At 38.5% G+C, this 12,996-nt stretch overlaps 1 long non-coding RNA gene across 1 annotated transcript; it reads right to left on the bottom strand.

Annotated features, from left to right (window-relative positions):
• Nucleotides 1-2,119: 2,119 nt before the first annotated feature.
• Nucleotides 2,120-2,766, bottom strand: LOC103274357. The gene is made up of 3 exons (XR_505254.1): nt 2,677-2,766; nt 2,411-2,551; nt 2,120-2,211 (listed from the first exon to the last, which is right to left on the bottom strand). It is a non-coding gene; the product is annotated as an uncharacterized LOC103274357 (long non-coding RNA).
• Nucleotides 2,767-12,996: the final 10,230 nt, after the last annotated feature.

Below are 12,996 nucleotides of genomic sequence, written 5' to 3'. Positions count from 1 at the left end.
TCAGAGATTTCTGTAAACATTTATGAACATTGCCTTTTCTAATTGATATTAATCATTATTTTGTTCTTTTTGGCTAATCATATGCATTTATTTGCAAAACAAAAAATGCACACTTTAAGTCATGACTTTGTTGACCTTGTTGACAGTTACAAAAGGTGTTCACTTGTGGGGAAACTGACACCTAAAGTAGCGAGAAATCAGGTGTCCCTTCTTCTGAGGACAGCCCTCTTCTCTCCAGGGATGCCTGTTCAAGCCTTCTGGGACCTTTGCGCATTCAGGTTTGTGCTTCTGTGCCTTCAAAAATATTTATCACTTTCCAGTACTATCTTATTTTCAAGATTTAAACCTGTTTTAATTAAAGTTAATGCAAATGACTATGAGTTGCCTAGTATCTGGTGTCTATGAATGTATATGATGACTGTTAGTTTGTAAATACTGTGTCTGTTGGGTGTCATAGTGTCGCCATATCCTGTTGAGATGTGAAATACCTTGCTAGAAATTAAACATAAATTTAAATGTGAAAAACAAACGAATTTTAAATCTAGTAGGAGATGTTAGGACAAGTAGTTACTCAATGCTAACACAAAAGAGAAAGAGCTAAGTGTTTTGAAGTTGCGGTAAGTTCCCTGAAGAAGATAGAAGAACTATGAAGAAAAATATGGGGGTGGAGGGGGAGAGGTATCACTTCTGACTTAGGAACATCAGAAAAGGCTTCACAAAGGAAGCATAACTAGAAATGGAACAGCAATGGTGAGGAAAGCAAATGATGTGATCTTACAATTTTGCAATCAACTTTTTCTCTTCTTCTTTTCCTTCTCCTTCTCCTTCTCCTTCCTCTCCCTCTCCCTCTCCCTTTCCCTCTCCCTCTCACTTTATCCTCCTTCTTCTCTTTTTTCTGTAGAGTTCAATTTCTGGCATTGGCTTTAATTTAAAAAAATTCCTAGAGGCCCCCAAATTAATGATTGTGCCATGCAGAAATGCCATCTAGTATTTTGCGAGCCACTAAGTATAAAAAACATGATATAGATTTGAAATACTGTGAATATTTGGTTACACCTCATACTGGCCATTATTTAAGAGAGAGGTAAAGGGATGTTGTGTATATCACTCATTTGATCCATTGTGAAGAGACGTGCATTGTGGTTACAGCTTGTGATATTGGTTATTGCCATTGAATCCTTTCATGCTGGGGCTGTGTTGCTATTGATGCCCTATGGAGCAATAATATCACCAGACTTGAAAAGTCCTTGGAAGTTATCTTGTACAGCCTTTCCCTTATGTTGTAGATGTCTAAACTGAAGTTCAGAGAGAAACAAGATTTCACGCCTGAAGGTAGAATCCAGATATTCACTCAGGTTTATAGAACTCGTTCCACTGGGTATAAAATAAGATAACTTTTTCATATTGTTAAGTATAACTAAGGGTCTCTCAGCTACTGAAAAGTACAGTTTCTGTAGTCATTGTAGCAGCAATTTAATAACTTGCTATTTTGACCTGTTTGTTTCACAGACCACTGTGAACCAATAATTATATTTCTGAAATAGTAGTATTAATGACATTGTGACATTGGTCTTTACTTCCTGTTAACAGATTTGGATGGATATGAAAATAGTTTTACATAATGAAGTTAAGCCTAAATATATTCTGAAAAGCTCTAAGAAAGCTTTCTGTTGATATAAAGGATCAGGTTTCAAATTTCTTTATAAAATTAATTAATTTATACAGATGTGGGGTACAATTCAGGGTTAGACATACAAACATTGATTATGCAGGTACCCTTCCTTGTTGATGAGGTGTGCCCCTCCCTCCCCTAGCAGTTTTCCTCAATTGCCAATCCCACTCCCCTCCCCTGAGAGTTTGTTTTCACTCATAAGCGAAACTTGAGCAATTATAATACTTTAAGAAAACGATTGACAGTAGTGGGAAAGGTTTCAAACTTCTAAGAAATGTTTCTGTTTGAAGACACACACACACACACGCACACACCTTATCAGTACTTTCCTTGGTTATTCAGGTCTTATATTGACCATGATAATACAAGCTAAATGGAAAAAATTATGGGAGCAATCTCATTTTATAATTTTACTATCTATTTTAAGGTGTACATATTCTCATTATTGTTTTATCTACATGTGAGGCCAATGTGAAACTTGTCTCATGTCTCTTGTAGCACTTTGATTCATAGTCCGTGTCAGCAAGTTCACCTGAACCCTAAAGCCATCAGGAAAAAATGGTTTCAGATAAAACATTATAGGTTACTGAGTTTAGAGCAGTAGAACTTCCGAGATTGTTTTATGATACATTGCATAAACATTAAAAAAGTAAAAGGTCACTTTACTGTTAAAAAGTAATGCATTTTTTCATAAAAACTTTTTTTAAAAAAGTACTCTTTGCTTCATAAAAAACTCACAGGTAGCATTATAGGGCACTGAGTTCAGCAAGGAAAGGCACCGGAGTAAACTTTGTGCTTTGTGGAGACATGTTGATTAGCGCCAACTCTATCCTTAGACTCAGTAATTGAAGTCTTGGCATTTGATCACAGGTAAGTAATCTAAGGAAGAAAATATATGTGCATGCAAAGTTATTTATCATTCTTAACCACGTATAATTAAAGAAAAGAAAGTTAACACCCAATAAGGCAGAATTAGTTTAGTAAGCTGGAGCACATTTACTTACCACACAGGATGCTGGAGCTAAGATCACCTCTAAAATTTTGCTCATACTTCAATGATATAATGTGACAAAATGTAAAAATAATAGAGGGATCTGTAAAATATACATGCCTTTTGTGAGCAGTACTATTAGTTCTGATATTACATATCACACAAGACTCTAAATGCAAAACCAACTTTAATTTGTTTAACTTTGAAATAAAAATTAGCAAATAAATGTACTGTTTTGGTTTCGAAACTAAACAAAATAAAGAAATTTAAGCACTTTTTCCCAAAGAAATTGTTAAATAGCACCATTAAAATAATAGTATCATATAAAGTTATAAACCATATCATAAGCTTAGGGTCAGTATTTATACAATGTGTCAAAATGGTGACTCTAAAAAACTAAATGATGCAGCTTTCCTTTTCAATAATTACTGATTACATGCCAAGTCCCTTCAACCACTGAAATGGGACATTTACTGCACTTGAAGAAACGCAGACACAACCACCTGGACAAATAGTTCTCAGTTGGCTTAAATTTTGTCTCTGTTTTGAAGACCACTGAAAACCACAATACTCTAAAAACAAAATACTTTTAAGGGGCTCTTGGAGGAAAAATGTTTCATTTAAATAGAAAATCTTGACTTGGTAAGTCAAGCGCAAAGCTTAGTGGATAGAGGCACTGATTTTATACCCTGAAGCAGAGTATATGGAGGAACCATGATGCCTTTGGGAAAACATCCCTTCCCATGTGATAACGGTTTTTGAACCACTGCCAGGGTTAATTTAGGGAAGAGCTCAGAGAGGATTTTCACTGAAAAGCCTTTGTGCGAATGCTGGAGTGAATCTTCTTCCTCATTCCTTTACAATTAAAGACTGAGGTGGGAAACTAGGACTCCAGATAGGTTGAGTTCTGTTTCTTGTCTGGAATTCTGGAAAGAGGCTTCTCCCAGACTCTATACCTGGGAGGGGCTGTCTTGGTGGGTGGAGACAATGAAGGTACACTTCACACAGAAGGGTCAGTGTCAACCTTTCCTCCTCCTCTTCTCCCTCAAATTCCTTTCTCCTTGGTTGCAACTAGGAACACTGTTCTTGCCTGAAGGGATTTGCAGTGTAATTGACAACTGTGAGATGTCTGCCTGCCAGGGTGTTTTTTGTGTGTAGGAGGGTGTGTGTGTTTGTGGGGGCGATAGTAGAGACCCAGGCTAGAGGGTCTCAGAGGATCAGCACTTTTAGGGAGGGCCGAGAGGGAGACAGCAAGAGCAAGACAGCAGAGCTGGACAGGTGCTCGAATTTAGAGACAGAGCCCAATTACCATCTATAGGACCCATCCAGCAGAAACAGACTGAAACCAAATCCAGGGGGATGAGCTATGCATGCCATGCCAGAGGAGGGCTCTTAGACCAGAGGCAGGAAGATGCAAGAGCCCTGAGAATAGATCTCCTCTGGGAGTTAGGAGAAAAACTGGGGATGAAGTGGAGTCGGGAAGAAGGGAATGCTGAGGCTGAGCTTAAAAATAGAATTTCTTTCCCATCATTAGCAGAAATGGGGCTTGAGGCCTACTTCTGGCTATGGAGAAATTAAGACATCTCTATTTCTCCACACCTGTCTCTTTGTGCCCCAGGAAATAAATACCTGCTAAAGCCATGGTGTGTGTGTAGATACATGCATCTATAAATCTCAAAGAAAATGAGATTTTGTTAGCGATTCTCTGTTTTTGGGAAACCCACTGAGGCCTACATCATAGTGGAGCAAGGATGGAGAGATCAGTGGACAGCATGCAGAAAGCAGTTGCGGAGGCTGGGAGAAAGAGATTCCCGGGATGGAGAAGAATTGACTGGGAATCTCAAATTCTGTTTTTACATAGACAAGGCTGTAGCTCTGGAAACCAGGGTATTACTGGAAATTTGTCCAATCTGGGGTAAATCAGGATTAGTTTGGGGTGAGGGAGTTAGATAGCTCAGGGTCAAGGTCTAGAGATTTCATGGCCAAGGTTTAGATAACTCAGGGCCAAGGTGTAGATAGCTCAGGGCTGAGGTCTATATAGCTCAGGGCAAGGCCAAGGTCTAGAGAACTCAGGACCAAGGTCTAGAGAGCTCAGGGTCAAGGTCTCGATAGCTCAGGGCCAGGATGTAGGAATTCAAGAACTCAAAAAGGGTGACAGTCCATGGTGTTTGAGGCACGGTTGCCTTCTGGTTCATTTTTTTGTATTTTCTACAAAAGCCAGGAGTACAATGAATTACAAGTGTGCTCTGCAGTAGGACAGAGTGAAGACAGCCAGGGACAGGGAGGAGAGGGCTGATGTTTAGGATGCAGCAGCAGAGCGTTGTGAGAACAGTGGAAAATCTGGAGCTCAATGCATCTAGGTTTACTTCTGGGCCTGCTGTTTACTTACTGTGTGTGGCCTTGGCCCATGTGGTTCCTTATCTGTAAAATGGGCACTCTCACGACATCCTGGGTGTTGGTAAGCATTCGGATGATGTGAATAAATCGTGTGACTCCTCGGGTACCCAGCCAGTAGATGCTTGGTAAACACTAGGTGTCAATAGAAAGGGAGACATTCATTTTGGGGGAGAACTGTTTTTCTATCACCTCTGTTTTTGTTTCTTGTGTTTTTATCCACTGTATTTGTTTTCTGTGACTGTTGTACCACATATTCAGTTGTTTTTTTAAAGAAAAAATGTGTTCCTTCACAGTTCTGGAGGCCAGAATGCTGAGACTGAAGTGCAGGCTTCTTCCAGAAACTGCAGGGGAGACCCTGGTACTTCCCCCTATGATAGCTGCTGTCATCCCTTGGCATGGGGTTGCACCCCTCTCTCACTGTCTTCACACTGTCTTCTGGGGGTGTTTGTGTCCAACCTTCCTCTACCTCTCTCTTCTAAGGGTCTGTGTGATTGCATTTAGGACCAACACTAAATTTTTTTCTTTAAAAAAACAACTGAATATGTGGTACAACAGTCACAGAAAATGAATACAGTGGATAAAAACACAAGAAACAAAAACAGAGGTGATAGAAAAACAGTTCTCCCCCAAAATGAATGTCTCCCTTTCTATTGACACCTAGTATTTACCAAGCACGATAAACTCTCCCTTTCAAGATGCTTAATTTAATCACATTTTTGCCATATAAGGTGATATTCCTAGGTCCTGGGGACTAGGATGGGGTGTATATATTTGGGGAGCTATTTTTTTTCCTGTGTACCACATCTGCCTAAATCTTATAAATGTATTTTTTATAAAAATTGAGGCTAGTAAGTGAGATTTTTAATTTTTCTTTTTCTTTTCTTTTTTTTTAAATTGAGACAGGATCTTGCTCTGTTGCCCTGGTTTACTGCAGCCTCAAACACTCGGGCTCAAGTGATCCTCTCTCTTCGGCCTCTCTAGTAGCTGGAACTACAAGTGTATGCCCCATGTCTGGCTAGTTTTAAAATTTTTTGTGGAGATGGGGTCTTGCTATGTTGCCCAGGTTTGTGTCAAACTCCTGGCTTCAAGCAATCCTCTTGCCTTAACCTCCCAAAGGGCTGGGATTACAGGCATGAGCCACCATACCTGACAACAAGTAATATTTTAGAAACAAGTCTGACTGCATTACAGGGCTCTGAGGAAAGGGTGTACATAGGAACAGGGGGACTTAGTTGCCAAAATTAAGAAAAAGAGAACCCAAAAGATGAGCACCTGAAATAAAACACCACCATTTGGAAAAATGAGAAGGAGATTTGACATGAAGATGATATCTTTTCAAAATGCATTATCACTTTCCAAGTTATTCCAACACATTTAATGCTAAAGTGAATCCCTAGAAATCAAATCCCATTTCCTTCTGATTTCAACTGTGTGATTGGGATTAAGCATCTGCAGAAGCTTCTCTGTGTTCTTCATTGAAATTGTTTTCAGAAAGCCATGCCCACTCCCACATCACTGTGGCTGTTCAAACACAATGGTACACTGCTTTTCTCCTTGTGCTCTTCTAGAATTTTCCCTGAATTATGGAAGTGCCCCCTTGACCAGAGAGTCATTGAACTGTGTATCAGTCACTCTTCTCAGCGGACCTTGTAATAACCAATAAAATTGGACTCCTTTGATGATCACCAACACTAATATTTAAATATGACTTTTGGACTTAGAGACTTACACAGCATATTTTCTCTCTGCTTATTATTCTGTGCTGCAATTCTATGTTTTTAAATGAAGTATGAGTATGTTACTAGGAGAATTATGCTTTATTTTATGTGTAGTCAAATTTTTGCCTATAAAAAATAATCTTATGCACTTTCTTAAATTTGAGATTTATTTCTTTCTAGTCTGAGTATCAACAATACTCATGCTTTTTGGTAGCCCTTGATACATTTGCAAACCCATGGACACCATGGATTGTGTAAATAATACGATTTTTCCTTTTGATGTCAATTGTTAAATTTATTACCTACCTATAAAAGCATAAGAAAATTTTGTCATAGATTTTTACAACGATTTTTATTTGTTTGCATTTTACACTGATGCTCTCATTTATTTATTTTTCTGTCTGGGTGTGGTGGCTCACATCTGTAATCCCAGTACTTTGGGAGGCCGAAGTGGGAAGAGGACTTGAGGTCAGGAGTTTGAGAACAGACTGGGCAGCATAGTGAGACCGTCTTGAAAAAAATAAAACTAAAAAGTTAGCTGGGACTGTTGGTGCATGCCTATAGTCCCAGCTACTGGCAAAGGTAATATAAGAGGGTCACTTGAGCCCAAGAGGTAAAGGCTGCAGTGTGTAGTGATCGTGCTACTGCACTCCAGCCTAGGTGACAGAGCAAGTCCCTGGCTCAAGAAAATGAAAACTCTATTCTGGCTCATCATCCTCTAGCAATATGCAATTAATTAAATTTTTATGCAAAGAAGATATATCCTAATAACTACCTTGAATAAGGAGATATAATCTAAGTTGTATATGAGAGGAATATTTATTTAATAATTTCCCTTAAAAATATAGTCAGATGGCAGAAATTTGAAGCAACTGATAACTTCTCTCACTTGTATAATCACATATGTTCACATGTACACACATGCACACACTCAAACACATGGACTCTAACAGTTTCCTAAGACTGCGTTCACAAAATACCACAAGCTGAGTGGCTTAAAACAACAGAAGTATCTTCTTATTCTGTCATAGCTGCAGAGGCTAGAAGTCTGAAGTCAAGGTGTCCACAGGGTCACAATCCCTATGAAGTTTCTAGAAAATCATCTTTCCTTACCTCTTCCTACATTCCGGTGTTTGACTGGCCACCCTTAGCCTTCCTTGGCTTATAGAAGTGTTTCTACAATCTCTGCCTCCATTTGGACATCACATTCTTTCCTGTGTATGTCTATGTAAGTGTCTTCTCTTCTTCCTATAAGAGGACATTATTCGATTAGGGCCCACTGCACTGTAATCCAGGATCACTTCATCCTAACCTGATAGGTCTGCAAAGACCCTATTTCCAAATAAAGTCACATTTATAGGTATCAGTGAGCCACCACACCCAGCCTAGATTTTCTTTACCTGTGCGTTTTCCTGACTCTGCTGACTGTAAACGCAGTGACATTTTGTAAGGAGCTGCCTCAAAATTCCAAACAAGACTTAACATGATTATGGAGCAAGTGACTTCGAGCTTGAAACTAGAGATTCCCTTTTTGTGTATGCATGTGGGTTCTTCATGAAGATGAACTACATCTGGGATTTTCTAAGAGATGGATCAAGCCAGGACATATGCAGGTTTGTTCCTCTGTAGCATCTGTGCTATGTAATGTGGTCACATAAATCCTGGGAGGCAGCAAGCAGATGTACTGGAGACATTTCCTGAGACGGAAAGGAGGAGGCCAGGAATATTGGTTTATGCCCGTAATTCCAGCACTTTGGCAGGCCAAGTAGATAGGATTGCTTGATCCCACGGGTTTGAGACCAACTTGGGCAACTTGGTGAAACCTTATCTCTACAATAAATCAAAAAATTAACCAGGCATGGTGGCACACACCCGTAGTCCCATCTACTTGGAGGACTGACGTGAAAGGATGCCCTTATCCCTGCAGATTGAGGCTGCAGTGGCAGTGAGCGTGCCACTGCACCAGCCTGGACGACAGAGTGAGACTCTGACTAAAAAAAAAAAAAAGAAAGAAAGAAAGAAAGAAAAGAAAAGAAAGAAATGGAGAAGCAAAGGCATTCTTCCTTCTCGTTTCCATTTTATGCCTTTTGGGACTTGGCAAGGATGAGCTCTGCCTTCATGTAGATGATAATGTAATGCTGTAAAGGAATCAAATCAAGCAACTTTCTCAGGAGCTGTAGACTAGTTTCCTGTTTTATTTTCTTGAATGTTTTCTTTTAATCTGGAAAACAGACTGCGAACCTTCAAAGTGAGGAGGCAGCTTTTAAGCTTGCAATCATTATTCAGATCAATTCGGAACCAAGTCCCACCTCCTATCTCTTCTAATTTTGATATGCATTCCCTGTTGGCCACTGGCCGAGAGCAGAAGTCAGGAAATGATAGATACTCATTTTTTCCCAGACACAGCAGTTTGTGCTGAGACAGGAGACAGCATTTACAGTCATTAAACCTATTGCATTTTTTGTGGGTTTATTAATGTCAGCCAGGGTTAATGTTGGTGTCACCTGCACTCAGGATGGTCAACTTTCAGATTTGTCATTTTTAGTAGCATTCCTGCTCAATTACCCATGCTTGTTTTCCTTAACCTTCCGCAATGATTTATAACATGAATGTCAAATTAGGCTTAACTAATATGGTTTTACACCAACTAGTTATAACCAGATATCATATAGCTAACAAACTTCCTTTAGCTGGTATGTCAAATATCAGAGAAAACCAGCAAATCTTAAAATACCTTCAGAAGAGGAGAATGACTTTTTGGCTCAAATACTCAAAAAGAAAAGTAGCTCTAGTTTTTATAATTCCGAATGTCTGTAAGGAGTAAAGTGTTTTTATTCTTTTTTTAAAAAAATATGTAATGATCACTCAGATTTTTTTCTTAATCTGTTACTGGACAGCTGGGCTAAGCATCAGACTGAAGTTGGTGAAAGAAATACCAACCTCAGAGTTGTCAGTATCTTGCTGTGTTTTGGTGCATCTGATACTGTGAACTGTCTTCAACCAGATATCACATAGCTGAGAAACATCTTACGTTCTGGTATTTTACAAGCACTGAAAACATCTGAGGCAATGAGCTGGCATAGATTCAGCCCGCCATGGCATAAGCCTGGGTAGAACTGATACGGTGTCTTACACAGACAGCACCTGCCCCGGAAATCAGGCCCACCACGCATCAAAGGACAGTCCCTCCTCCACAAATATGTCCATGCCCCTTTATTTATTTATTAATTTTTAAAATTAAGATTGACTAAAGAAAAAAGAAAGCACGATTACCTTGGTTTGAACAAATAGGCAGCCATGCAATTAGCTTGAAATTACCCAGGTAAAAGCAAACACTACATTATCACTTAATGGTTTGTAATGAAGCAGGATGCCTGGTGCTTTTAAAACAGAGTCTAGTAAAGGGAAAGGAAGCTATGTGAGCACGACAGGAAAGCACTGAGTGACATTGTGCTGGATTAAGCAAGACAAAGCACATGAAAAATTAGAGAGGCGAGTCTAAGCAATGTATAAACATGCTACTTATGCATTAAAGCCAGTCGCCGGACACGAAAACAGAAAATGTCTTTAATGTAGCAAGCTTATGTTTGCTAAAAGGAAGATTGAATCCTGTTTCACCCACAATTTTTTTCCTTTTTGAAAATTATACAGATTGTTTATTCTTTCTAGTCCTGTAAGCTCAGTGACACTGTTAACAAGCGAGTGTTCATCTAAACCAGAAGCATGACAAGGATCAGACCTTTAGTGGTAATGATGGAAACTGAGGAAGATGAGACACATCGATTTCAAGTTATTGTGACCTGTAAATTGTACCTTTTTTTGTAATTTTAGACAGATGCTTGTTATAATCTTTCCAGTAGCACCAGGTTATTGCTAAGTTGCAATGCAGTCCTAAAAATAATCAGTATCTTGATTCTCTGACACACTCAATGCTATCAGATGTTTGAAACCAAACATGGTGTTGAGAAGCTGAAACAATCATAAAAATGTGTATGTTTTTAAGGTAATATATGTGGCAGCTTTACAGTCAGACGACTTGTGTTTGAAACATGCTGCTACTCAACAACTGTGTGATCTGGGACATTTACTTAACCTTATACATTTTTGGTTTTCTCATGCATAAAATTAGTGTAAACATGAAATTGTTGGGAAAACAAAATGGATTAATGCATGTAAACCCTACAACAATACATTATAATTAATTGCTCAAGGAATGTTAACTTGAATTAGTGTGTTGCTGTGTCCACTTAAACAGTAATTTTCAAATGGTTCATATGGAGCTTGAATATCATTTGGGCATTGAACCATGATGCAGACAAAATCACCACAGGTTTTTTTGGTTTCTTTGTTTTAATTTTTGGGGAAAGGGAAGATGGTATTTAACATCAGTCTGTGCACTATGTGACCTAGATACTGTGTTGGCTCTTGGTACATCTGATACCTCTTTTTTGACTCTAGCCTGCATTGTAGGGTTGGAAGTCTGAAAGCTATATGTTTTCCAGTCTCCTTCACCAACAGGCTTCTTTGTATTAGTTTTCATATATTGGTATAAAATTTGGAAGGCAGAAGAGAGGCAGAAACAGTGATATGTTGAACTGACTCTTTCAAGTTTAAAGAAACGATGGTGCACATCTCTTCCCAACTATGCATGTAGTAGTATTAAATTAGCCATAGTGGGAGTATTAACATCACAATCATTGGCAAATGCTACAAATATGCATTTTTTTAATGCCTGGTGCACCAGTTGTTATATATTTCTAGCATTACACTGGGTAGAAATAATACTATTTCTCTACCACTATTGGGAGGCAGGTAACTGGGCATTGCCATAGGGAGGTTTTGCAATGACTTCTGGATGTTTCTGATTATCATGACTTATCTCAGGGCTGTAGATATCTGTGACCCTTGGGGGTATTTCAGTGGGATTCCTGAGCTGGGGCACAGTAGCATGTTTCCAATTACCTGAATCCAATGGCAAGCCTGGGCTAGTGGTAGCTTTCTTTGGCCTTTGCTTTTCCAACAATTTTGTAAGCACCGCATTCTCTCTGTTCAATTTCCTCCTGCCCCAAATGCCCAGAAAGCTCTTTCCTGACAAATTCTAATAATACATTGCAACATATATACAGAGGGTGCAAAAAGTATACATATTTTAAAATAGGAAAAAACTGTATTAAAATGATAATACTCAATAAGATGAATACAAGGCACATTTGACTTCTGCAATAACAAGGTGCCCTCAAAGTGGTTACCATCAGCATCCAGACACCTCTGATTACAGCAAACATCTCCTAACATCGCTTAAAATGTGTATACATTGTTTTGGCACCCCTGATATGCAAATATAGGTATGGTTATCTTGACAGGACTCTCGTCAACTTGAAAAAATACTAAGAAGAGTTTTGAAAATCAGTGATAACAAACTTTGAATATATTTTTGAGGATGTCACCAGTGAATTTGCCTGAATCTAAAAGTAAGTTCGGGGGAACCAAGGAATTAAATGAACCCTCAAAAAGTATTTATTGTGCTTTTAAACTTGGAGATTTTGGCATTCATAGGTTTTAGAATATTTTAAATCAAAGAATAGAAAAACCTGTTAAGCATTTTGAGTAAGGGAGTTTCCTTTTATGCTTTTCTAAAGTAAGAGAGCCAATCATGTATTGTCTTTGAATATTACCTAACTCTTTCTAACAGATCTGAACACAGCAAATGATCCAGATTTGCATAATAAATGAATATTCAGTGAAAATATTCTGTTGAGCTATTGCAGTTGTTTTCTATAGGAATATAAATTAGAAAGCTATAATCCTTGCTCTTAAATATATCATAAAGAAATACTCAAGTATAAGACAAACTAGAAAGTTGTACATTTATTAGAAAAATATAGGTAAGAAACTATGCAAAACTAATCTGAGAAGGGATTTAATTTAGATTAGCAATGAAGTAGTCTTTATTAGTTTTTCTTTTGTTTCTGTTGTTATTTTTAAATAGATTGTATTTTTTAGAGCAACTTTAGGTTCACAGCAAAAGTGAACATAAGGTATGGAGATTCCCATATACCCTTTGACCTTGCACCGGCACAGCCTCCCCCATTATGAACTTCTCCCAGTAGACAGACACATTTGTTACAACTGATGAACCTGATGCATCACTATCACCAAAGCCCATAGTATACATTAGGGCTCACTCTTGGTGTACAGTCTATGGATTTGGACAAACA

This window comes from Carlito syrichta, unplaced genomic scaffold (genome assembly GCF_000164805.1).
Source record: "Carlito syrichta isolate Samal-C Ts95f unplaced genomic scaffold, Tarsius_syrichta-2.0.1 Scaffold314742, whole genome shotgun sequence".
In the NCBI taxonomy this organism is placed as follows: domain Eukaryota; kingdom Metazoa; phylum Chordata; class Mammalia; order Primates; family Tarsiidae; genus Carlito; species Carlito syrichta.
The sequence above is the reverse complement of the archived record's forward strand: the minus strand, read 5'-3'. Positions and strand labels throughout refer to the sequence as shown.